This window comes from Lynx canadensis, chromosome C1 (assembly GCF_007474595.2).
Source record: "Lynx canadensis isolate LIC74 chromosome C1, mLynCan4.pri.v2, whole genome shotgun sequence".
NCBI lineage: Eukaryota > Metazoa > Chordata > Mammalia > Carnivora > Felidae > Lynx > Lynx canadensis.
In genome coordinates this window covers 194278010-194302010 of record NC_044310.1, presented here as the reverse complement: position 1 = coordinate 194302010, position 24001 = coordinate 194278010, and the positions used below count along the sequence as shown (strand labels likewise).

Below are 24001 nucleotides of genomic sequence, written 5' to 3'. Positions count from 1 at the left end.
TTTTACAGAAGGATAATTATTTGTTATTTTTACTTAAGCAATAAAAAAAAACTGAACAGTGTTCTCCCCACAAACAAGACTCAAATGCACAGGGTTATTGGCCTGCCAGTCTACATAATATGGAAAAATCCCAATTGCTCTCCATAAAACAGACTGCCATTTTCAGTTACTCCAGCAAAAATGCCAATGATAATTTTATAGAAATCCTTCACAAAAATCTTCCAAGAGAAAGCAAGAGAGTCACATTAAGAAGATCTCCTTTATGTTTTAGTTTTATATTTAGTTTAATTATATTTTAATTAAAATACTGATATTCATACCAGACAACAAATGTATCACTAAAATGATGTTGGTAAGACTCTTAAGACCAGGAGCAAAATCCTTTTTGCTACAATTTATGATTATGCAGAAAGGGCATTGAACTCCCTATGTGACAGTCATTTTACTTAATGCAAAGGCCAAACTACCAAATTAGCTCATCTGGATTAGGGCAGATTAAGATAGGATTTGTACAGCATTCTTGTTTCAAGGGCACTGGTCACAGACTTAATGAGCACCTTGGTATCTACCGGGAATGCTAAATTGAAGCTATGATTAAACAAATGTAATCATTCTAAGAGTAAAAGTCTGTTCGTCTTTCTTGGTCCCTACCCTAATCTACGGCTTTCTTTTTGGTACCTCTCCTTAATGCTGGAGAGACCCAGTGAATCTCAGAGGTAGATTAATGCAAACTAGTGAATGCACACACTATGCAAAATGAAATCCTCCAACAGACCACGGGACCTGCCACCACTCAGCAAGGCAGAACCCTTAGCTCACTGGAATGTGTAACATGTTCCCCCAAGGCAATTGCACATTCCTCTGTCCAGCAAAAGCAGGACATCTGTGGCTTTACCTTGGCATTATATAAACTTCTCCAAATCTGATTTTGCCACCTGAGCACACACATCCTGTAGATTGTTAGATCAACTTTGAAGCCAGTAACAGTGCTTGTGCGTTGTCCCACTGATGAAAAGATCAGAACAGTACTGAAAAGAAGGGTCCTCCTATATAGCATTACATTTATTCAGAAAATTGAGATTCTGCCATAAATGGGCAAAACAATAGCTATCGTGTTATTTAGCCAAAAATGGAGGACACAAAGAAATGAGCAAAGGTTAAACATGGATGACAGAGTGTGAGTGACCCCTCTCCCCACTTAGTTATTAACAGTGAGCAAAAGGAACTTCCCACCATCAAGCAGAAAAGCTTTGAAAACTTACCCTTAAATGTTTTCTCTGTGTCTACATATCAAAGGTCAACAGAACATCATTAGGGAAGGTACTGTTCATGTACTAGTAGGTTAAGCCCCACTTTCAAGTTTCTACATCAAATGAGACAATAACTATGAAGGCACACTGGAGATGATAAAGCTCTCTCTATTGATTATTTATTAGTATTATGGTCTTCCTAGGCATCAGTCATGGGCAACATCCTAGGTAGAAAAAAAAAATAATACCCATGCCATATTATAGTTTCCACATTGTACTTTGACCTTAAATAGAGTAAAGGGTTTCTTTTTCCCAGACATTTCTTGGCCTCAGGTCTATTTGGACAGCCAATCCTATTCAACCAACTATCATGCCCACGTTGGAAGCCAGTTTGACTCCTGCCTGGAGTTGAATGAAGAGTGGCTATGTGCAGCCCGTGATCCTCTTTCTTAAGGATATTTTATCTTTCTTTGATATTTAAGGTTAAACAGTTTCTGTTGTAAATGGGCTCAGTTCAAGCCCTTGATTTTTGAACTTAAGATGTCTCTGCCTGAGTCATTAGCCTCCTTCCTAGGGCTGTCAGAGAGTGGGGTCGGTCGCCATAATATCTCTTGCCAGTCTGATTCCTATTTCGAGAAAACAAGGCAAGTCATGAAGCCATTTTAAAATCTGGTAGAGAATTTCCAACGTGTAATATTGATTTTCAGAAAAGTGGCACCAAGTCCCGTAGGAAGCACTTCACGTTTACAAAGATCCTGTTGGAGAATTAGTCCCGTTTTGGTGTGCTCAAAATCCACACTAAGGTTTTTACAAGAACCTGAGTCTTCTTTGTCTCTTTCAGTTATCAGGAGAGCTGCTTCTTATTCAATGAGCTGATTAAAAGAGATTCCCAGGGCAAATGTGCACTTTTATTGGGAGCGGGTATTAATTATCAATCTGAGTAAAGATAGAGTTTATTTCTGTATTCATCTTCCTATTTACACTAACTCTTCAAAGTGCTGGGATTCTGATCCAGTGAGCTTACTGAAAGCTCAATCCTTCTGACAGCAAAGGGGATGCCACGATGGCTCTGCGTCTGGCTGAAGAAGAGCATGCAGAGAGCTCAGCCACACTTAGTTCGTCACTGAACGGGTAACTGACTGCCTCTCTGTATCCTTTGCTAATTCTACCTAAATGTATTTGAGGGAAAAAAATATTCCTAATCGTTTTTACATTTGCTTTAAAAGTCAATTACAGGGGTGCCTGGGTGGCTCAGTCGGTTAAGCGTCCGACTTCAGCTCAGGTCATGATCTCACACTCCGTGAGTTCAAGCCCCGCGTCGGGCTCTGTGCTGACAGCTCAGAGCCTGGCGTCTGCTTCCGATTCTGTGTCTCCCTCTCTCTCTGCCGCTCCCCTGCTCATGTTCTGTCTCTCTGTGTCTCAAAAATAAATAAAAACATTTAAAATAAATAAATAAATAAATAAATAATAAAAGTCAATTACATTTTTAACCCCAACGGTAAGGAAAATCTACCAACTTTTTTCTTTTTAACTGAGACTGGATTTGTTTCATGTTAAGGGAAAACAGAAGGCAAATAAATAGTTGAGCCTTGTTTGAGCTGAACTGAAGGTAAGGCATATTGGTCAATTTCCTTTTTTAACCAGATAAAATTCAAAAGATGAACAACTAGTTTAGAAAAACAACCACCACATTATATGCCTTTGAGTCAGATGTTGTATACGTTCGTTTGGGAGATTTGTCACACCACATGTCTGTGAAGAAAGGAATTTATGAAGTTGAACCCTAAAGTTTAGGAGAATTAATGCACGTCACACAAGTAAACAACCTCCTTTCCCAAATGTTGTCAGTCAGTTTTACAATTTACTTTCAGTTTTGTAGATGCAATGTGTACATCTTTATAGATTAAGATTTATTTTATAAAATATTAGTACTCCTTCAAAGAAGACTAAGATGAATACCGTTTATTCTTTCTTTTTTTTTTTTTTTTTTAAATTTTTTTTCAACGTTTATTTATTTTTGGGACAGAGAGAGACAGAGCATGAACGGGGGAGGGGCAGAGAGAGAGGGAGACACAGAATCAGAAACAGGCTCCAGGCTCTGAGCAGTCAGCACAGAGCCCGACGCGGGGCTCGAACTCACGGACTGCGAGATCGTGACCTGGCTGAAGTCGGACGCTTAACCGACTGCGCCACCCAGGCGCCCCCGGTTTATTCTTTCTTATCTGTAGGTCCTCTATAGCAGAAAACTACATTGCCAGCCAAATGTAGTTTGACCTTCCTAGAATTGATTTGTAGCAGATGCAAGAATCATTATTGATGAAACCAGAATCAATCAGTGGTCTTCTCATTTACACACTTGGTAAGTCATTAGTGACACAAGGGGAGCAAACATTAAAGAAATAAAAACTCCCAGGAGCATTACCTTAATAGCATATTGACTTCCAAGCTCATTGCATTTCAGACATAATTCATGAGTTTTCTTTATAAATAAGGAACAGCTATTCACCTTTTTTTAAAGCAATGTTTTAAATAGCAAAGATTATTAAATACCTTATGAAAATAAGTATTTTTCCCTCTAGATACAAAAAAAAATTCATTTTCCATAAAAGTAAAACATGGCTAAAGTTAAGCCTAAAGGAAAATTATTTTTTTCATGTAAGATGTAGAAATGAATGAGACACCTCGTCATGAAAATGTTCTGAAAATTAAACCCTACATTATGACTAAAGAGAAAAACAAGGATAAACTGAAAAAAATTAATTGACTACCTATAACTTGTGCTTGTCACTAAATATAAATAAAAATAATTGAATACCAACTACTATGATTCACCACTGCTAAGTGCCCAATTGCAATAGAAATGTTAAGTAGAGTCTGTTTTACAATCTAATTTTTATTTGTAGATACAAAATGTAAGTCTTTAAAAATGAAGATTTATTAAGTACTTCACAATCTTGCTAAGCACTTCATAATCCATGTGATATTTGTTTATCACAATTTCGAAGTAAGGACAATTGACACTTACGGGTAAGAAACCTCTCCCTACAGAGTAACTGACCAGAGCACACAGAGAAACCCAAAGCTACACTGATCTCCGCTATTAGCCTGTCAACAATATGCTTGCTCAGTCATAAAACCATGAGCAATGAATCTGTGCACGTAAAGAAAGCATAACCTTAGCCTACAGGAAAGGTTGTACAGTCACAATCCTGGCTCAACTGATTTGTTGAGTCCTGCAGAGAAGGAACAGCAGCCCATGTGAAATCAGATAGCTGAAAAGCACTAACACCTGGGGAGGGGAGCCTGCAAATTCCAGGCAGCTGCCTCCAAGATCATGGCCAGTGTCCTGGCTCCACGAGCCCTACAAGGAGGTATACCACTCTTTATTCTGCAACAGGGACTGACAGCTCCTGCAAAAGATAACATCTGTGAAGCAAGAGGCAGAGTGTGCAAAATAATTTCTCAATAGTGTACCTTTCTTGAAGTCGAGCAATAATGGAGGCTTGTGACGTTGGGGATCGGTAGGGATTGTGATGTCAGTTAAGGGGAAAATGTTTATCTGGAACATGTCCTGGTGGTGGACAATCCTGAAAGCCAGCTGTAGAGAAGACAGAGCCTAGAGAGCTGAGAGCAGCTGGTTGGTCTGGAGGCTGAAAATAGTGAGGAAAGGCTTAGAAAAATCTGCATTGCAGATAAACCTCATGGGAGACAGCTGAACTCTTAACATCTCCCCAAGCCAGCTTCTCTCCAGAGAGCAGAGTGGCCTCAGGTGTTGTAATTTGGAATGTATATAATTTCCAGGCCGTTCTGGAGACCTTGGGTGATTTAACATAATTTTATCTTTTCCCTTGCTGCTTTTCACCTGTTTGTTGGTTGGTTGGTTGGCTGGTTGGTTTATGTAGTAGAGCAGGCAGAAGGGAGAAGCGGGCCACAATAAACAAAACTGTGAAGTACCCTCAACACTTCTTTTACAGGTCTTATCTTTTATTTAATGTTGGGCCTTGTCTTTATCAAGCTTCTACCCTTCAGCTTTAAAACAACATAAAGGAAGAACCAAGCATCTACCTTGTCTGTTAAGAAGAGGGTGGAGAAATAAAAACTTAGAAAGTCATAATAATCACTAACAATTACAGGCTTCTGCTATGCGAATTACCTTCATTAACTCCTGCAATATTGTAATAAGGTTGTTTTTGTCACTCCTGTTTTATACATCTGAGGTTTGATAAATTCCCAATTTCTCATAGCTGATGAGGGGAACAACCCGGATTTGAAGCCAAGGGTATCTAATTTCAAAGTCTGTACTTATTTCACTACCTTATAACCCAGCATTTGTTAAATGCCTTTAATGTGCCAGACATTCTGCTTGCAAGGCAGTTAATAGCCATAGCCTCTAGAAATTCCTGTTCTGTTGGGATGAAGGCACTGTTAAAGGGCTTTTTACATTGAGGCTGTTAATATTTTTTTAAAAAAAACTTTTCTAAAAGACTTCATTTTTCTAGAATGTGTTTCCCCCCAAATTTAGAATTCTGTAAACAAATACCTGTAATTAAAGTCTAGCATATGATCACAAGAAAAGTAAATATTGGTAGAAAGGGGGAGGATGATGACATGGACTACAGAGGACTTTCCTTTTAAGTTTATTTATTTAGAGAGAGCAAGAGCACTGAGGGGACAGGGCAGAGAGAGAGAAAGAGAGAGAAAGAATCCCAAGTAGGCTCTGAGCTGTCAGCATGGAGCCCGACGTGGGGCTCGATCCCACAAACCGCGAGATCATGACCTGAGCCAAAATCAAGAGTCATACGCTTAACTGACTGAGCCACTCAAGCGCTCTGAGCACAGAGTAGTTTTAAGGCAGTGACAGTATGATAGTATAATCATAGATATATGTCATTATACTTTTGTCAAACACCAAGAATGAAACCTAAGGTAAGCTATGGACTTTCGGTGAATTATGATCTGCCAATGTTCATCGTCAGTGGACAATGTATCATTCTGGTGAGGGGTGTTGATAATAGGGGTGGATGGCCATGTGTGGGGGAAGTGGGTTTATGGGAAACCTCTGTACTTTCAATTTTATTGCAAATTTAAAATGCTTCTAAAATATAAAGTCATAGCAAAGGGGTGGAAATAAAGTAAATATCTAATTAGAAGGAGAGAGCACATAAATGGTTTTAATAATCCAGAAGATGGATGGGATTTTGATAAGTGGAACTTTGGATGAGATATTAGGTATACTTTTCAAGGTAAGTGAAGAGAAGGATCATTCTGTCAGTCAGCATTGCTGTTTGAACACCTACTCTGTATCAGTCCTCTCAGCAGATTCTGGGATTCTGGTTAGGAATGAGACATACAGTCATGGAGGTTCCAGTCTTGTGGGGAGGACATACATTCAACGGATGAATACAAGTGAGAGAAAAGCAGAGAGCCATAGAGAATGTAATGAGCAGACCTGTTAGGCCAGAGGATGCAAGAAGGCTTACCTGGGAAATCCCAGACCTAACCAGTGAACAGGACTTATCTAAGTAGAGGGGTAGACGAAGTGAGAGTAAAGCAGGAGAGGAGGAGCATAGGAAGAGTGTTCCAGGCAAAGAGAATAGAAATATGTGCAATAGCCCCAAGGAAATAAACCCAGGATGGTCCTGGAGAGTCAGACAGAAGCCAGATCATGGATAGGCTTATAGCACAGTTTATAGATTCCTGACTTTATGATGAATACTTACGGCTTTAAACACAGGAATATCATGATTAGATTGCATTTTTAAAAGATTGCACCAGTTACTATATGTATAATGGCTTATTGGAGGAAGAATTGATGCAGGCAGCTATTGCCGTTGTCAAGATCAGGGGTAATGGGAAACTAATGTAGTCCTTGGGGATATGGATGAAATGGATAGATTTGGAAAATGTTTACGAAGTAGAATTGACAGGACTTGGTAACAGATTGGACCAGTATGTTTTAGGTGACAATTTTTTTTTTTTAAGCAAGCTCTACATCTAAAGTGGGGCTTGAGCTTATGAACCCCAAATCAAGAGAGGCATGCCTTACAAGTCAGCTAGGCATCCCTTTAACTAACAATTTTAATATAAATGTTTTTATATAAATAACAATGGCACTTGATAAAATGACATTTCAGAGCCTTTGAAAGTAAATTTAAGTTGTAAAATTGTCATACAAATGATGGTAAGTCATGGAGGAAGTCCAAATAACAGTGGCTTAAACAATAAAAATTCGTTACAAAGTTATCTCATATTCAAAATGTTTACAGAAATTCTAGGCATCACCTCTGAATTCCTACCATAAGAATGGAAGAAAGAGTGATGAAGAGCACACTCCTTCCTTTTAATGTAAGTTTCACACACAATTAGAATTCATATCTTATTGGCTGGAACTGAGTCATATGGTTACACCTGTTGTCAGGGAGGCTGGAATTCTGGATCTTATTCTGACTGTCCATGTGACCACGAACCCTCCAAATAGCAGGGGTCCTATTATTACTGAGGAAGGAAGAGATAATCAATATTGGGGGCAAAAGTAATCTGCATCACATTAACTACGGGCTAAGGCCTTAGAGATGGAGTAGGAACAAATAACACTTACAAATGGTACCCGCCCTTTACAACAACAGAAAATTAAAACACATCAGAATGAACTCATTTTGAATTAGTATTCCACATTTTGTCTATGTCGCTACATACATTTTTTAACCTCAATTATAATCTAGATAGACTGGGTAAGTTAAACAGAGCTTCCCCATCAATAAATATGGCTTTATACTGCTACAAAACAGCCTCAGCTAGGCCAATATTTGAGCATAGTTGTTTATGGTTTCATTTCCTTTACTTTTAATAGTGGTCATAAAAAGCCAAACAAATGCATTTTATTCACATTCCTTTGGATGAGGCCTTGAATTTAAATTATGTCACTGGATCCATTAACATTTAACTATGGCTGGTGACTTATCCTCTACAGACATTCAGCTTCAGAATGTAATAACTACATGCAGAAAATGAGAATAAATAGCTGTCAGATAGTGAATCATACACGCATCACTCAGCGTACATTCACATTGATTTATTTTGTTTTGTCTGTTTGATGTGTTTTCATTTTGTTTCTAAGAATAAAAGCTATCAATAAGATGCTGGATTTAATAATTTAAGGAAAAAACTCCTTTCATCAATTTTCCACAAATGGTTCTCAGTAGGTTGAAATCAAAGGCTGCTGGGACTCTTAACTTTCTTTCTACATTTAATTTTCTGTTAACATTTCCGCAACTTTTCCGAGTAAGCCACTTTACTGTTATTCTCATTTTCTTCATTTTCCTTTTACTGGTGCTTCATGTCTCAACTTGACTGACAGAGCAGAAACCCTCAATTAACTGAAGCCATATTAAGTCAGTAATATTTTTGTGGCAGCTAATTAACAGCACTAAATTATACTCATTATTATCATAAATATTCACATTCTTAATTTTGCCAATCAAAAGGGATCACACAACATTAAGTCATATGTTCTTTGCCAAACCAAAAATTCAAATTTGTTTTAAATGAGCTATAGTATATCAACCACATTCTTGGTCTGCTTTTATCTTTGCTTTTCCCTTAGGTGTAAAATATATCAATAAACAACTGCTTATTTAATTATTTCTATTGATGCATAACTTCTGCTTCTTCTGCACTGCATAGTTCTAGTGTCAAACTGGCATCGCCTTGCAATTCCTATTGCATAGGGAAAGGGTTTTCTTGTAACAATGGCCATTCAAGTTTGCATTATTTGTTACTCAGGACCTATGACAAAATCTTTTATGTAAAGACAGCTTATATGTGTATTCTACATTATAGTTTTCAACATGCATTCATATGTTCCATTTCAACCCAGAAAATAAGATGTTATCTTTATTTTACAGAAAGAGAAAGGCCCAAGAAAGGGAAATATTTTTTTCCAACTGGCTAGTAAACAGTAAAGATAGAACACTGGAATAATAAGTGCAAAAGAGTATAAACTTAGACTGGTGCTATGAAAGTACATGGTAAAGAAGATTAAACATGATCGGTAATGGAGGAGTTATCACACCCTTCTCCTTTCTCTAGTTGTTATTAAAATAATAAAAATGTTGAAAATAATGTAGCCCTAGCAAAACCGTTCTGAAGATACCCTAGAATGAAGGTAAAGAAAGAAAGAGAAAAATTGCTGCCAGGAGCCCCTGCGTTAACAGAAGAACCTGGGGAAACCCCAAGCTTAGAGTCTTCAAATACAGGGTCCTAGGAAGCTGTGAGACTAAAATCATGGCTCTTCATTAAGAAATGTATTCAGAACAATAGGGACCCTTTCTATTTATTCTTCTTCCCCTTGCTATTACATTTTTAGCTGATAGGAGAAGCTTTTGCCCCCAATGGTGAAAGCAAGAACTAGCCTTTAATAAAAGCAAGTGATCAGTTTTAGAACCAGGTCTAATACAGATAAATCTATGCAGAACTGGAACAATTGTAGGGATTGTAACCTGCTAATGTGCTGGTTACATTTCTGTGCTTCTCCTGGGATACCTGCTTCCTGAAAAACTCTGCCCATTTACCCAGCATTTGCAATCAGCTTTCATGGTGAGCGGACGTACATATCTGCACAACTGCAGAGGAAACTCACAGCAGTTACCTATCATCTTCAGCCTAGTTCTTCATACATAAAAACAAACAAACAAAAGTCCTCCAAATCAAGACCTTTGAGAAACACCAGCAGCATGAACAAGAAAAATATTTTTAGAAACGACTCCTGAGGAAATAGAGATGATTCAGGAAACAAGAGAACTTACAATTGTCTTTCTCAGAGAGATTTGAAAGAATATTGCACACTTTAAAAATGAACTTCCTTCCAAAAATGAATTTTAGAAAAGTATCAGATAGAGGGTAAGAAAAAAGTTTCTGGAAATTAATATGTGATTTCCCAAATAAGTAGTTCATGAATTAATTAAAAATAGAATTGGCAGGGCTAAAGGCAAATAATAATTCAGCTGATAAGAAAAAAAAGTCTCGAATATAGAAAAAGGGATTTTAAAAACATGTAAAGAAAAAAGGCAATTAAGACAGATCAATCCAGTAAGTCCAACATTTGTCAATAGGAATCTCCTAAATATAGGACAGAGGCAGGGATAGCAAAAAAAAGGAAGCCAGAGGAAAGTTTCTCTGAGTTAAAAAGATCTAATTTAAATAGGTCATTTCCAAAAGACCTCCGGCAGCATGGGCAAATTGTCTCTGGTTAAGAATCATTGGTACAGAGTAAAACACTTGACTATGAGAACAGACAGACCTGGGTTTCCTTCGAGCTCCACTAACCATTAGCAATTTATCTTTGGTGAATATACTTCATTAAACCTCTTCTGTGAATTGGGGATTTAAAAATCCTATCTGCAGGGTTCTTCTTTTTCTTCTTCCTCCTCTTCTCTTCCTCCTCCTCCCTCTTCCCCTTTTCGTCTTCTGAACTGTATGTACTTAGCACATAATATAGATTAAATAAATAAGGACTATTAATATTTTGATTATCATTGTAGTAATGATGATGAGGAAGAGGAGGAGAAAAACGTGTGGAGTGCAGGGTATGTGCCAAGGGTAGTGAGGGATAAGGAGAGGTCAATGTAGGCTTTGGATGCTTCGGTGAGGGGCGTGGGTTATGCTTCCGATCAGCCCTCTCCAATGAAAGTTATCTCATTAGGGAAGTGTACTATCGAAGATAATGTTCTATAAAAATAATGTGGCTATGGAGCACTTGAAATGTGGTTAGTATGACTAAGGAAGTGAAATTTTAATTATTTTCATTTTAATTAATTTAGATTTAAATAGTTGCAAGTAGCTAGCTGCCACCATACTTATTGGCTAGCACAACTCAAGAAAACAAACAAGAGCCAAAGAAAAGTTTGTGTTAACAGTTTGTTTAGGCGATTAATGGGGTGATGGCGTTCGGGGCAGGAAGACAAGATAAAAGCATTTCAGCAACCCTGACAGCTATGAGAACCAGGATGAAGATGGTGGAAAGGAGAATTTGGGGGAGAGCTAGGTCTCCACAATGACAATGTCCTCAGTGGACCCGTACCTGTTGCTGTCTGCCTCAACACACCTAACCTCAGCCCTAGCCCTACTCAATGACCTCTGAGGTTATAATTTTCTTTATATATGCTACCCTCCTCTTTCTACATCTGAGATCAGAATTGGGATCATTGCTTCCAGCTTCTTCTTTCTTAGCTCTCATAATTGTCCTAAAAATAGGCAAATCAAAATGCCTGCTTTTACAAATCTTTCTCCATAGATCTGATTTTCTGAGGCTTTAATCATTTTCTTTGTGATCTGGGATTCTTGCTGAGTTACTTACCACTTGCTTAAAATTCTGTGAAACTTGAAACTAAACAATGGATTCTTATTAATCCATCCCTCTGGCAAATGCTTTTTAAATCATTAAGATTACATTTTCTGTGATATATTTAGTCTGATCTCTTTTTCATACTGAAAAGTATAAAGCCATTTCAGTAATAACTGCTATTTTTACTAGTATTTACTGAGCTCCATGCCATATTAATCCAGTACTCTAAAGGGCAGGAGTCTTTTGGGAGAGCAGAGCAATAATGCAGGCCAGGGCTACCTTGGAAATGTGTTCTTTATTTTAGCAGTCAAGTCAGTGCATTATTAAAATATTCCATATTTGGGATGATATACTCATTTATCTGCTTTGGCTACATCTTAGTAGAAAGTAAAAGCTTTAGAGTTAGAGCAAGGTTATGGGCCAAAGATCTACTGTTTTCTAGTGGAGGGACTTGGGTAGGTCATTTGCACTCTCCAAACTTCAGATATTCTATCTGTAATAAATATAACAAGATCTGCCATTCCCATTCCAGAGACTGTTGTGAGCTTTGGGAGGTCACATGCTTTCTAGCACTTAAAAAGTGGTACAGAAATAAGTTCTTTCTCAAAGTCTAAATGCTACTTCCTCACTGGTTGTATTATTTCAATAATTTTATAAACCAAAGTCTATGTCTTGGACCTTTTTGTGAGCATATCATAAGAAACAACTAAAAATGCGTGTACACATTAAACTATATATTACATTTATTATTGCCCTTTGACCTATTGGACTATCCACCCATCTTGTAGAGGAAAAGTCTGACCAGTTATGTGACTTAGGACTATGAGTTCATGTATCATTTTAAAATCTTTTCAATGTTACATGTCATATTTCCTCAACTACCAACATAATCTTAAAAGTCAATCATTTTAGGGATTTCTGTCCCCACTACTTAAAGCAGGCTAATTATTCTTTTTTAAGATTCTAGAATATCACAGGGGCGCCTGGGTGGCACAGTCGGTTAAGCGTCCGACTTCAACCAGGTCACGATCTCGCGGTCCGTGAGTTCGAGTCCCGCGTCAGGCTCTGGGCTGTTGGCTCGGAGCCTGGAGCCTGTTTCCAATTCTGTGTCTCCCTCTCTCTCTGCCCCTCGCCCGTTCATGCTCTGTCTCTCTCTGTCCCGAAAATAAATTAAAAAAAAGGTTGAAAAAAAAATTAAAAAAAAAAAAGATTCTAGAATATCACAAATTTACCTGCAGCTATACTCAAAATCATGCTAATTAGCTGCTCTTAGGCACTGAGAGAATCCTTAATGCCTACATGTATCTTATTCTGTATCTATAACCATGAAATCTTACCATGAGAAAATCCTACAGTAAGCAAGAAAATACTTTTAGGGAAAAGAAAGTAGCAACATTATTCACATTGGAAATAAAACATAAGATCTTTCTGAAAAGAAACATCATCTTTTAAGTTCCTATTCATTGTAAAGAAATATATTTTGGTTGTAAGTGTTAAATAGAGTAGCTTTGTTTTAACAATTACCAGATGTGGACCCATATACATCTGGTGACTTAAATAGTCATAATCCAAAGTCATTAACACCAGGAGAGAATCTGAAGAAAGGTTAATTCAAACCATCTGTGGCAGACCCAAATGGAATCCACAAAAAAAGAGGATTGATTCAATTTTTTTTTTGAGAGAGAGAAAAGGAGAATTTTTCAGGAAGACCAGAGATTATCCTGTGCTACTCTGAGACTCTTAACTGTTGAATAAAATTGCAAAAAGGCAGAGGCATGGTATTCAAATTCTGGGTATTTTACCAATTCCAGTTTGTCTATTCAAAGACCAGTGATGTCCACTATAGGAAGACTAGTTACACACACACACACACACACACACACACACACGCACACATGCACGCACATACACTCATGCCCAACACTCATTTTCGTAGCTTCATCTTGACTTATGCATCAAGGACGTTTCTGAGCAGACAACATAATGAATGCAAAAATGTCCATGACATGGCTTTGCTCCTTAGATACCTCTCCTAAGTGTTTTCCTTGAAGAGATATCAATTTAAGTTGACTTCTCTTCATATGAAAACTAGCATTTCACTGAAATTTTTAATTCAAAGTTTCTAATGACACTGCTCACATCTACTTGCTTGTTAAAGTAAACACCAAATGTCAAAATTACAGTGACAAAGACCACAGATCTGGTCACATATGGCCTAGAGATGGGAGCAACCATTTAAACAAAGGATAAATGCTAATAAGTGTGAGGACATCACAAATGTTTAATATGCACTTAAGGTGTTTCTATGTGATTTCTTGTTTTCTTAGATAATTTATTGCTGCAAAGGGTAGTGTGGAAGGAACCAAACAGGCAAATGTTCACAAGTTCCTGAAGCTATAGAGGAGGACTAAGAGACTCATGGTGGAGGCAGAAAGATAACATCCCTCAAGAGTCTGTCAAGGCTTCTTGTGAACACTTAGCCTCTTTGAACACTCTAATCATCTGCAAAAAAAACACATCCTTTCTCCAGAGGAATGCAGGTTGCTGCCACCAACCAAAACATTCCACCAAAGATAAATGATTTTGTTGGAAAAAATGCATTCCTTAAATCAGAGACTATTCTCCATACCCTGTAGTCCCCTGTGGCTTTAAGTAGAGTCCCACAAGGTTTGTATTGGGATGTGGTTGGCAAGAAGATGAGATGTGGACATCCAGGAGCTTTGCCACTAAGCACAGAGGGGCATGAGGTATGTCAAGTGCTAGGGGACCAGAGAATTTATCGGGCTGGTGCTGTGGTGAACATCCAGGCAGAGAGGAGGTGAGAAGTTCAAAGAAATCATGAAACAGGGAAATAGAACTGGAGTTAAGAAACTGGCACAGTGTTATATGGAAACACATCCTTGAACCTGAGCCATAAGAATTCATTATATGGCACAAGAAACATTGAGCATAGGGCAGAAAGATTGAAATGCCAGTAGCTCATTGTGGTTTGTTTAATGGACCTTTCATAAAACAACTGGCTGGAATTGAAAGAGTCAGAAACCAAGAGAGACAATTCTCTCTTACCACCAAAGAGGTGGGGAAGTATGCAGTGCTGCCACACTAAAAGAAGGGCTCACATTTGACTTGTTCATAACAACTGCTCCAGTTATTTCTAACTTTTCTTGCCTGGACATTCACCTCCTAACCTCTTGTCAATCCACGCATGGTACACAGTCCAGCAGCATCAACATTACCCAGGAGCTTGTTAAAACGTAGGCTCTCAGGTCCCTCCTCAGACCTAATGATTCCAAATCTGCATTTTAATGGGATTCCTCTCTGCTTTAAAGTTTGAGGAGCTGATCTCCCTGGGTCTACTCTTACCACCTTATCATCCATTCTCTGCATAACTGCATGAATAAATCTTTTAATTTTACTTGTACATCCACTGATTATTTCCCCCCTCTAGAAATAAAGTTCCATTAGGGAAGGAAAAGGGCATGGTATTGGTGTTCAATAAATATTCAATGAATGATTAAAAGTGGATCTTCCTCTAGTCTGAAGTGAATTCTAGGGGATATGTAGGGCCCCCAATATCTTTTCTTTACCACTAGAAAAGTCCCACTCTCTTTTCTCTTGCTTTTATTAGGGAACAAGAATTTTGTTTACCAAGCCTAAATCCTTGTCTGTGCTTTTTATCTCCTTTATCTCAGGACCTTTTCTATAATTTTGTCCTTCTTCTGCTTACATATACACCCTCCCTCTCTCTATGTGCCCTCCCTTTGGCTTAGGACTTACCAGGTTACTAAGAGTAAAGTCACACTGCAGTCACTGTCCTCCTTGCCTTATATATTTTCTCTTCTCTTGCCTTTGAGTTCTGGACCTCTTGAACATGTTTTCTTATTACTTTCATATCCTTATGTACTCATTCACTCCTCAAGAACAATTTGACTGGTCTGGAGTCATACCGAGATTCACAACTAGTCCTGACACTTGTGCAACTGTCACAGTCTCTGCTCCTCCATTTACGTGGACAGAAAAGAATCTAAAGTCACTGTGATGATTAAAGTGCCTGTCACAGAGGCTGGCACATGGCAGGCGCTAATGTCATCCTAGATTCCCGTTGTTGGAACAAAAGTGAGGCTAGTTTTGAGCCATCAAATAATATTTGACCAGAAGTTTCACAACACAAAATACATTGATGCTTTTGTTATAGAAACATCCCTTGGAAATAATTTGAAATACCATGTGAGAGTAAAATACAATTCCATTGCAGCATTAGGATGGTAGTGAAAGGTTGGGAAACACGGGGGAATAAACATATCCAATGTCTTCATGATAGAATATTACACAGGTGGCAAAATATTGTAAGAGATGCTTAAGTACTCTGAGCAAAAAAAAAAAAAAAAAAAAGAGGCAGAATTCAAGTTGTATTGTTCTGATCCCAGTTACATAAATTTAAACACAATAGATGAAAGGAAGAAAGTTAAACAGAATATTAACCACAGGCTCTGGATAGTGTAATTATGGATGGCTATTACTTCCTTCCTTTACACTCTTCCAAATTTTACAAGTTTTATAAAACGTGGGTTTATTGTTTTTATAACAGAAAACATTACTGAAATAAATAATATATGCAACAGACTTTTACCTGTTGTCGTTCTTCAACTTTTTGGCATAATTTGAGTGTTAGCCTTGTTTTCTATTACTTCACCTGTCCTTTTTTTTTTTTTTTTTAATATTTCTTCCTTTAACTTTGTCAATTCCTGTTACTTACTCTACCACCTAAATGTCGGTGCTATCAAGAATGTTCTCTCGGGTCCTCTTCTCTCCTCTCCTGATAATGTCACCCATGTCCTGTCTCCCCAGTTCCTGTTCTCAATGTTGGCCCTACGTGATCTGCAAACTACCAGATCAGTCTACCTGCATATCCAGCCCGTCGTGGCCTAAACCTGCTCCTTCTCTTTTTATCCCCTCTCTCATTCAGTCAATATTTATTGCCTGTACACTACATACTACACAGTCTGCTAGAGACTAGGATGCAACAGAAATGAAAGACAGCCTCTTGTTTCAAGCAGCTTTTCATGGCTTTTCTCCCCTCCTTTTTCCAGTTACCAAATTCCAACATTAGAGGCAGCACTGGGTCCTTCTGCTTTTCATTCTTCTTACTAATCAAGCAGTTGCTGTATTCTCCTTATGAGTTTGAGCTCAGAAACATCTTTCATTTTCATGACCTCTTTTTTATGCCCACTGTGTTGACAGTCGCCCTCTTTGAGCCTTTATTATTTCCTGGATTACCGTATTATAGCTTCCAAAGCGATGCCTCCTTCAACACACTTTCACTCACAACTCCATCTCACACAGAGCTATAAAATAAGTCACCTGAAAACACAGTTTAGGTCATAGTGGTCTGCTATTCAAAATACACCCAACAGCTTCTCATCAAATACTGAACGGTTTCCTCAAGTTGGCATTTAGGGTCCCCTTTACAATGTATTGGGTTGACCTGAATGGATTTTTATTTTGTAGTTCAAAAGGGGGTAGAATCGTAGCCATTTCAGATGGCACAACTGAACACTATTTCCATCCACACCTTCTAAGAATCCCCTTCCTCTACCCTACACTCTAGAATATAAATGAGATCAGTCTATACTCCCCACTTGTTCACTTTCTTTGGTTTCTGCGCTAAGTGTTGTTTGTTCTTCCTGGAGCTCCTCCATGCATTCTCTCTCCCTGGAATACTTCTTTTGCTACCACTGAGCCTTGAGGCTACTTCTTTGTTTTATTCTGCTGCACCCCACTGTGCTCCAAAAGTGTTCTATTCTATATACGCTTGTCAAGTAGAGGATCTTAATACACGTTTGTAATTGTTAGTGTTCTCAGCTATTTTTCTGGCTAAGTTGTATTTAAGGTTGAAGGTAGTGTCTGCACACTGCATACTGTTGCCAGCTTGTTTGTTTGTTTGTTTGTTTGTTTTGTCATTTGAAACTTCTGCCATATTTCAATTAAAAAAAAGCTTTACAAAATATTGCATCAAGTTATGCTATTTAACACTTGGATATCTGGCTCATTTAGTTATGTAGGCTATAATTCAGTAATATGTCTTCATCGTAATGACACAGGAATCCTTTATGGATTAATTTATTTTAAGACTTCCTAATTTCTCTCTGACATTCCTCCTTAAAGAATAAAGTTCTTCAGTTTAAATAAAAAATATATATATTAAAAATATAAAATATATCAGAATTTGATTATGTTACATATTTGAAGATATATTTAGTCCCACCTTATGCATATGAAAACAAGAATCTACAGGCATACTGTTTGAACCTTATTTCAGTATATGTCACGTGCATAAATAAAATATTAAAGCAAATGGCTATGAGCCAAAAAATCTACTAGGAAAAAAAGGTAGTATGTTGTGGTTACTATGAAGGACTTTGGGCCAGACTTGTGTTGGTTGCCCAGTTGGAATCTCTGTTCATCCATCCATAAAATGGAGACCATACCCACCTCCCAGGATTGTGGAGAGAGTTAAAACAAGATAACCTACATTAGGGGCTAAGGGTAATTATCTAGCACATAGTTAATAACAAAAAAAACCATAGCTTTATTAATAGAAATAAATGACAAGAAAAAATAGCATTCTCTAAAACTATCATGACTCTAGAAGTTTCTCTATACATTAGGAAATGATGTCATACTAGTCCACGATGAGCAACGAAGCGTTTAAGAAGACTATGACATCATTTCTAGGATTACAGAGGGAAAGAAAGAGACAGAAAGAGAAGGCCTCCTCCCCACTGCTGCAGCAAAATCTTGGCTGAAGACATGAAGAGCAATAAACAACGTCAAGCTTAGGAGTAGTATTTAGGAAGCATCCTTAAAGCAAAACTCATGCTGCAGTTTGGCACCCTTCCCTTGCTGATGAAAGTGAAAAGGGACATTTTAAAAAATTCTTTCCATCTTAACCTAAAACTGGAAAAATTCTTCTCTATATAACTTGGAGAAATTTCCACACATGGTTCGCCTGATTTTCTACCTGATATTAATTATCTAATTAATTATTTTTATTAATTAGAGACGATATAATGAATGTTTTGGGTAGATGAAAAAAAAAAAAGAAGTACCAAATGTCTGTTTTACAGTGTGTAATCTCATGAAAAACAAGAACAAAAAAGTAACAGAGGAAAAATGCTGATGAAACATTTACTCATCAAATAAGTAAATATTTGTTGAACTCCTACTACGTTCCAGGCACTATTTTATGTGCTGTAGATATCAGTGAAAAAAATCAGTGAAATAATTAACCAATGTCAAGACAAGCTTGATTCGCAAAACCATAATACAGATCCCTGACTCTCTTCGAGCCCAAAAGTCAAATTTAATTCTGATCTGACACCATAACAGTCTATTTCAATAAACCCTAGTTGATGACACAAAGTCTGTCAACACACCCCTAGGTATATTTTAAAATGGTCCTAGAAAATGTAGGCACTAAGAGGCTTTAGGTGAGGTAATATGCCACTTTCCCAACACCCAGTTAAATCACAGAGCAGATTCGTTCTTATTAACAATATATTGAATACATTTTTTAGTGGTTAAATAGCAGCATCATCCTTTTCCAACTCATGTAAATACCCCAATGTTCAAAATTAATATAATGAGTTGCTAAATGATCCTGCAGATTAGGAAACAGATTCTCACATAAAATATATACTATATGGATTTTGTGAGATGGGAAAATACCAAATAGATTTTTTGCACCAAAAATGAAATGTATTCACTACTCTGAGTGAAACCTAAAACGAGAGAATAGTCCCAAGGGTTTTACAATATCCAGGAGGAATAGTTAAGTCCTGTCTGGGGATTCCATACCTGACTCCACTGAGTAATTTCTAAGGAAAAATGCAATATATTTCCTGTATCTCTGAGACTAGTCTATTAGATTTTTGTTCAATATCTGAAATAATGCAGTTTCCTTTTTTTAGAACACACTGATTTATTGTAATGAATTCATTCTCTTGTGCAAAAATATTATGTGATATCGCCTACACTCTGGAAGGGTGGTTACAGTGGCATCTGCCCCTTCCTTCTCTCCCACAATAACTACCCACATTACCAAGGCTCTTAGTAAGTGCTTGTGGAATGAATAAATTAAGGGCCTCATAATACACACTGCAGAGAAAATTAAACGAGGACAATGCATTCATCTCCTTCAACTGGTACAAATATTCACACTCACAGATGTACACTCACATACTTCTGGCATTTCAGGATCTGTCGTTGAACATTAGCTATTTCCCAAGTACATTAAAAAAAAAAAAACTAACTTCACTGCATAAAAGATTTCAGACCAATAATCTTGAGAGGAAATACTATGTGAATGCCAAAGAAAGATTTAAGAGATGTTATTGATCTTCTCAGCAAGGCAGAAAATGTCTTCCATTTTTGGAAGGCAAATTTCAAATATAGCTTTTCTTGACATGAGTGTATGTTGAAGTCAGAGGTAATCTTAAGGAATTAAACAAAAGGTAATACCTGTAATTGCCATCTCCAATCAATACACATCGTGATGTTGAATTCGAAAATTAATATTTTTCATGTAAGGCATAAGGCCCAGGATCAATGGATTCAACTTGATTTCATGGCAAGATGAAGGATTACTTTCTTATGCCAATAAAGCATATGTAAAATCAGTTCTTTTAATAACCGACAACCTCAGCCTTTAAACATGGTGCTAAAGACTGAAGCATCAGTGAAGAAGTTACAATATTTTATTCGCAAAACCTAACAATACTGAGTCATTCCTAAGCTCTTGTCTCTAGCGCTCATTCTACCTGGGAATTTACCAGCGTTTCATTTACCAGTTTAAAAATACTACTTATTAGCAGGATTCCCTCAGATAAAATCATTACTTTAGTATAGTTCTGTTAAATTCAAATGACTGAATTTTCATTAAGATAGAGAATTTTGGACATTTTTTTTAGCTGCTATCATAATAAAAATCCAAAAATAAGCCAGACATATTGATATTTGTTAACAACTTGCAACACAGGCAAAAGATATAATTCTTTAAACGTCTTATAATCAAAAAACCTTGGATAATGGCATTCTCTGCCTGGGGAATGATACATGCTACAGACAATGATCAACGTAGGCTTAAGGATAAAAGATCAACCATAGACAGATTAATTTAAATAAAAACATTCCAAATCTTTCCCGATTTTCCCTCATTTAAACACCCAAACAAAACATGTGGTACCTTTTAATTTTCTGAATGAGTAGTTCCCAATCAATGTTTCTTCGGTTAGAGACAACAAGCTGAAGAATCTACTGAAACAAAACACAAGAAAAAAAAATACATATACAGATTTGTTAACTAAATATTGAAAATTGTAACTCACCAGTAAGCAAATGTATTCTTTATAATCCAGATAATAAATCTATGTCTTGAGATCTGTAGTACAAAAAATGCAGTACTTGAATTTTTAGGAAGCTCAGTAATGAATTTTAAAGCATTTTACTTTGAGATCCCATCAAGCAGATCCTTTGAAAAATGGATTAAAAATAGAACAAAATAAAATTAAAAAAAAAAAAAAACCAAAAAACCCAAACCATTACCAGTGAATAGGCAGCGATACCACCCAAGTCTAGCCTTTGAGGATTGCTGCAGAATCCTTCTCCCGGAGCATTATCTCTACGGGCTGGCTCTAGCTCTCTAGCTCCAGACAGACGCAGTCTGCAAGCCACCAGCTCCTGTCTGTGTGTGTCGGGGAAAGGGAAGCTGCAAATTAGAAAAAGTCCCCGCAGTGGCGAAAAGGAAAATAAGGCGAGTGGGAGAGGGAGAGAGAGCTCACTAGCCTCAGAATTTTCGAGAATGATGACAAGCCACCCAGCTCCGCCATCATTCACTGACAATAAGATGCAGCCCTGGCTTATGATTTAGCGGTTTACCATAGGGGCTTCTGGTATCAAATGCCTGACAGGCATTTTAATTGCCTCCATCCAAGTGTGTCCCCAGGAGTCGAGTCTATAAGCCTATGAATGTCATCGTCTGGTCTCCTTTGTGTTAATGCCAGACACACACACACACACACACACACACACACACACACACACACACACTGCTTAAATAGAGAGGCAGTTTCCCGGCATATAGGATTACAAATAAATCTGGCTACACAAACTGGACATGACTAAATGGTAGTTTATGGGAATTTTTATTATCTGCATTAATGACATCAGAGGTTGTTTGATGTTTTGTCATTGGCTGCTAATTGCAATATTTTAAAAACTCAGTATCACATATTGCTTACTTATATTCCAAAATAAATAACTGTGCCCAATAGAAAAATGCATATATGTATTTGTATTTTCAGAGGGGAAATTCAATCCCCTTTTAACTGTGATAATTACACACTTGGCAATTTTTCCTTACAAGAGAGAATACCGCAAAAAAACAAAGAGGACTGGAAAACCAGGGTTGATGTGTGATTTCTGTGGGCAATCTATTTTATTCCGTTTACATACAGAAGCAAAAGGAAGTGGCAAGGAGCTTGAGTACTGGGACTTTACCGTCCCCAAGGGCCAAGGCAGGGAACTGAATCTCTGGCATAATCAGTATCCCCTTTATGTTAGCAACTGAAATGAACAGTTGACTATCCCTGTTTTACGGTGCCCTTTATGTAGGGAGGTTGCATGTGGACTAATTCCCTGAATTTATTTCCTGGACAAAAGAGCTGGGGAAAATGTTAATAAATAAATTAATTTTTATAGCACTGTTAGCTTCCTGCATCAGTGAATAGAACAAAATTCGATCTATACCAAAAGGGCTGGCTCTGAAGGAGGTTGCCAGGAGGGAGCATCACCATGGTTACCGGAAACAGAAAGTACTGAGAAAAATAAGGTGATGATAGAGAAAAGAGGAGACTCCAGTGGAGGAAATTTAGAGACCAAGGGATAGGCTTCATTCTTTGCCTTCTGGAAAGAACTGTCTCTATCGGTTTTACATTCTATTTTTGACACATTAAGATGAATTTACATCCTCCATTAGCCACCTTTCTTCTCCACTTTTCGATCACTAGCTAATTTTGCTTTCATAAATATTCAAATTACGGTTCTTTTGTACGACATGGTTCCTACTTCTCCTTGCTTCTGTCCATATTCTGGATTCATGGACACCACTCAACCTAGTCCACACGCTTTGTCTCATAGGTGAGGAAGCAGAAGCCCAGGGAATCTGACCAAGGTCACAAAGCAGGCTGGAGATCCAGCAGAAATACCATCCCAGTTTCCTATCTCAGGTGCCCTGCTTTAATTCTTTCAGCAAGTGATTTTCATGCCCTGCTCTGTCCCGTTCTGTTTGCAAGCAAAAGCGATTCCAGAAACATCCTTTGTCTTTGATTTTGTAAGCTTTCCTTTACTTGCTAAAGCAGTGATCTTCCTCTTTAAAATATGTTCCAATAATTCTGAGACGAGTCTTGCTTAATAGCTGTGCTGTACTGTATTGGGGGTCTGAAGAATCTGGGGTAATTATGTCACTGCTTTTCTTTCATTTCCAGCCCGACAACCAGATGAATCCAGCATGATTACCCTTTTGTGAACCTATCTTGTTGAGCCTGAACTTAATCATCGTATACTAGGCACTCTATCATCCCCGGCAGGCATTGTTCTTTCTGCAAGCATGAAATCGGGCAAACTCAGGGGTTTTCCCAAGGTTCCCCCTACTTTGTGTAGTTTCATGAAGTTACCCAAAATAACGAAACTGGAAAACTGGGAGCCCAAGTTAAAAAAAAAAAAAAAAAAAAAAATTAAGAGATCTTTCACTCAAAAACCACCACTGGGGGGCGCAATATTTGTTAAAATCTTTCTGAGTCAGCAAAAATTGTGATTAGGATTTTGACCTTGCTATTTTACTGTGTTTATTTCCTTCATAAAATGTTCTTTCAATATTCAGTTCTTATAACTCATTGCTTTTAGGTTAACTCATCCATAGGTAGGATCAGTTTGATTTTTCTGACGTCTGAAATACAGTTGCTGTCATTACTATTGTCCTCTGCCCCCAGTATGTCAACTACAAAATAAAGAAATAACATTTAAAATATGATTACCCTAGTAAAATTACGAGAGAGTTCAGTTTCAGTTAACCTTACGTAGTGGTTAGACATCTTCTCCTCCAAAAAGTGTTTCTTAAATATGATCTTTCTGTTAATTGTCTATTTTTCTCTAGTGATTTGGACACTAAAGTTATTTTTTTAAACAAATGTTTTAATATATTAATTATTGATAATATATTGTTAACTTCTAAGCACAAAAAAAAGATGCATAAGATTGTCATTTATTCAAACAGAAATATTTTGTCAGAATCTTATAAAGTATACATAATGGTCCTGGTCAGTCTAAAAAAATAGCACAGCTTCAAAAATAT

At 37.4% G+C, this 24001-nt stretch overlaps 1 protein-coding gene across 29 annotated transcripts in view; it reads right to left on the bottom strand.

The window, feature by feature from the left end:
• MAP2 (microtubule associated protein 2) overlaps positions 1-24001 on the bottom strand; it is a 285416-nt gene that overhangs the window by 120461 nt on the left and 140954 nt on the right. For 25 of the 29 annotated variants that reach the window (XM_030325899.2, XM_030325900.2, XM_030325881.1 and 22 more), the window contains exon 3: positions 20837-20904. The gene's annotated coding sequence lies outside the window, so the exon portion shown is untranslated. Of the gene's footprint in view, positions 1-20836; positions 20908-20978; positions 21115-21195; positions 21431-24001 lie in introns of those variants that run through there. The other 4 variants (XM_030325884.1, XM_030325883.1, XM_030325882.1 and 1 more) reach the window with 4 other exon arrangements.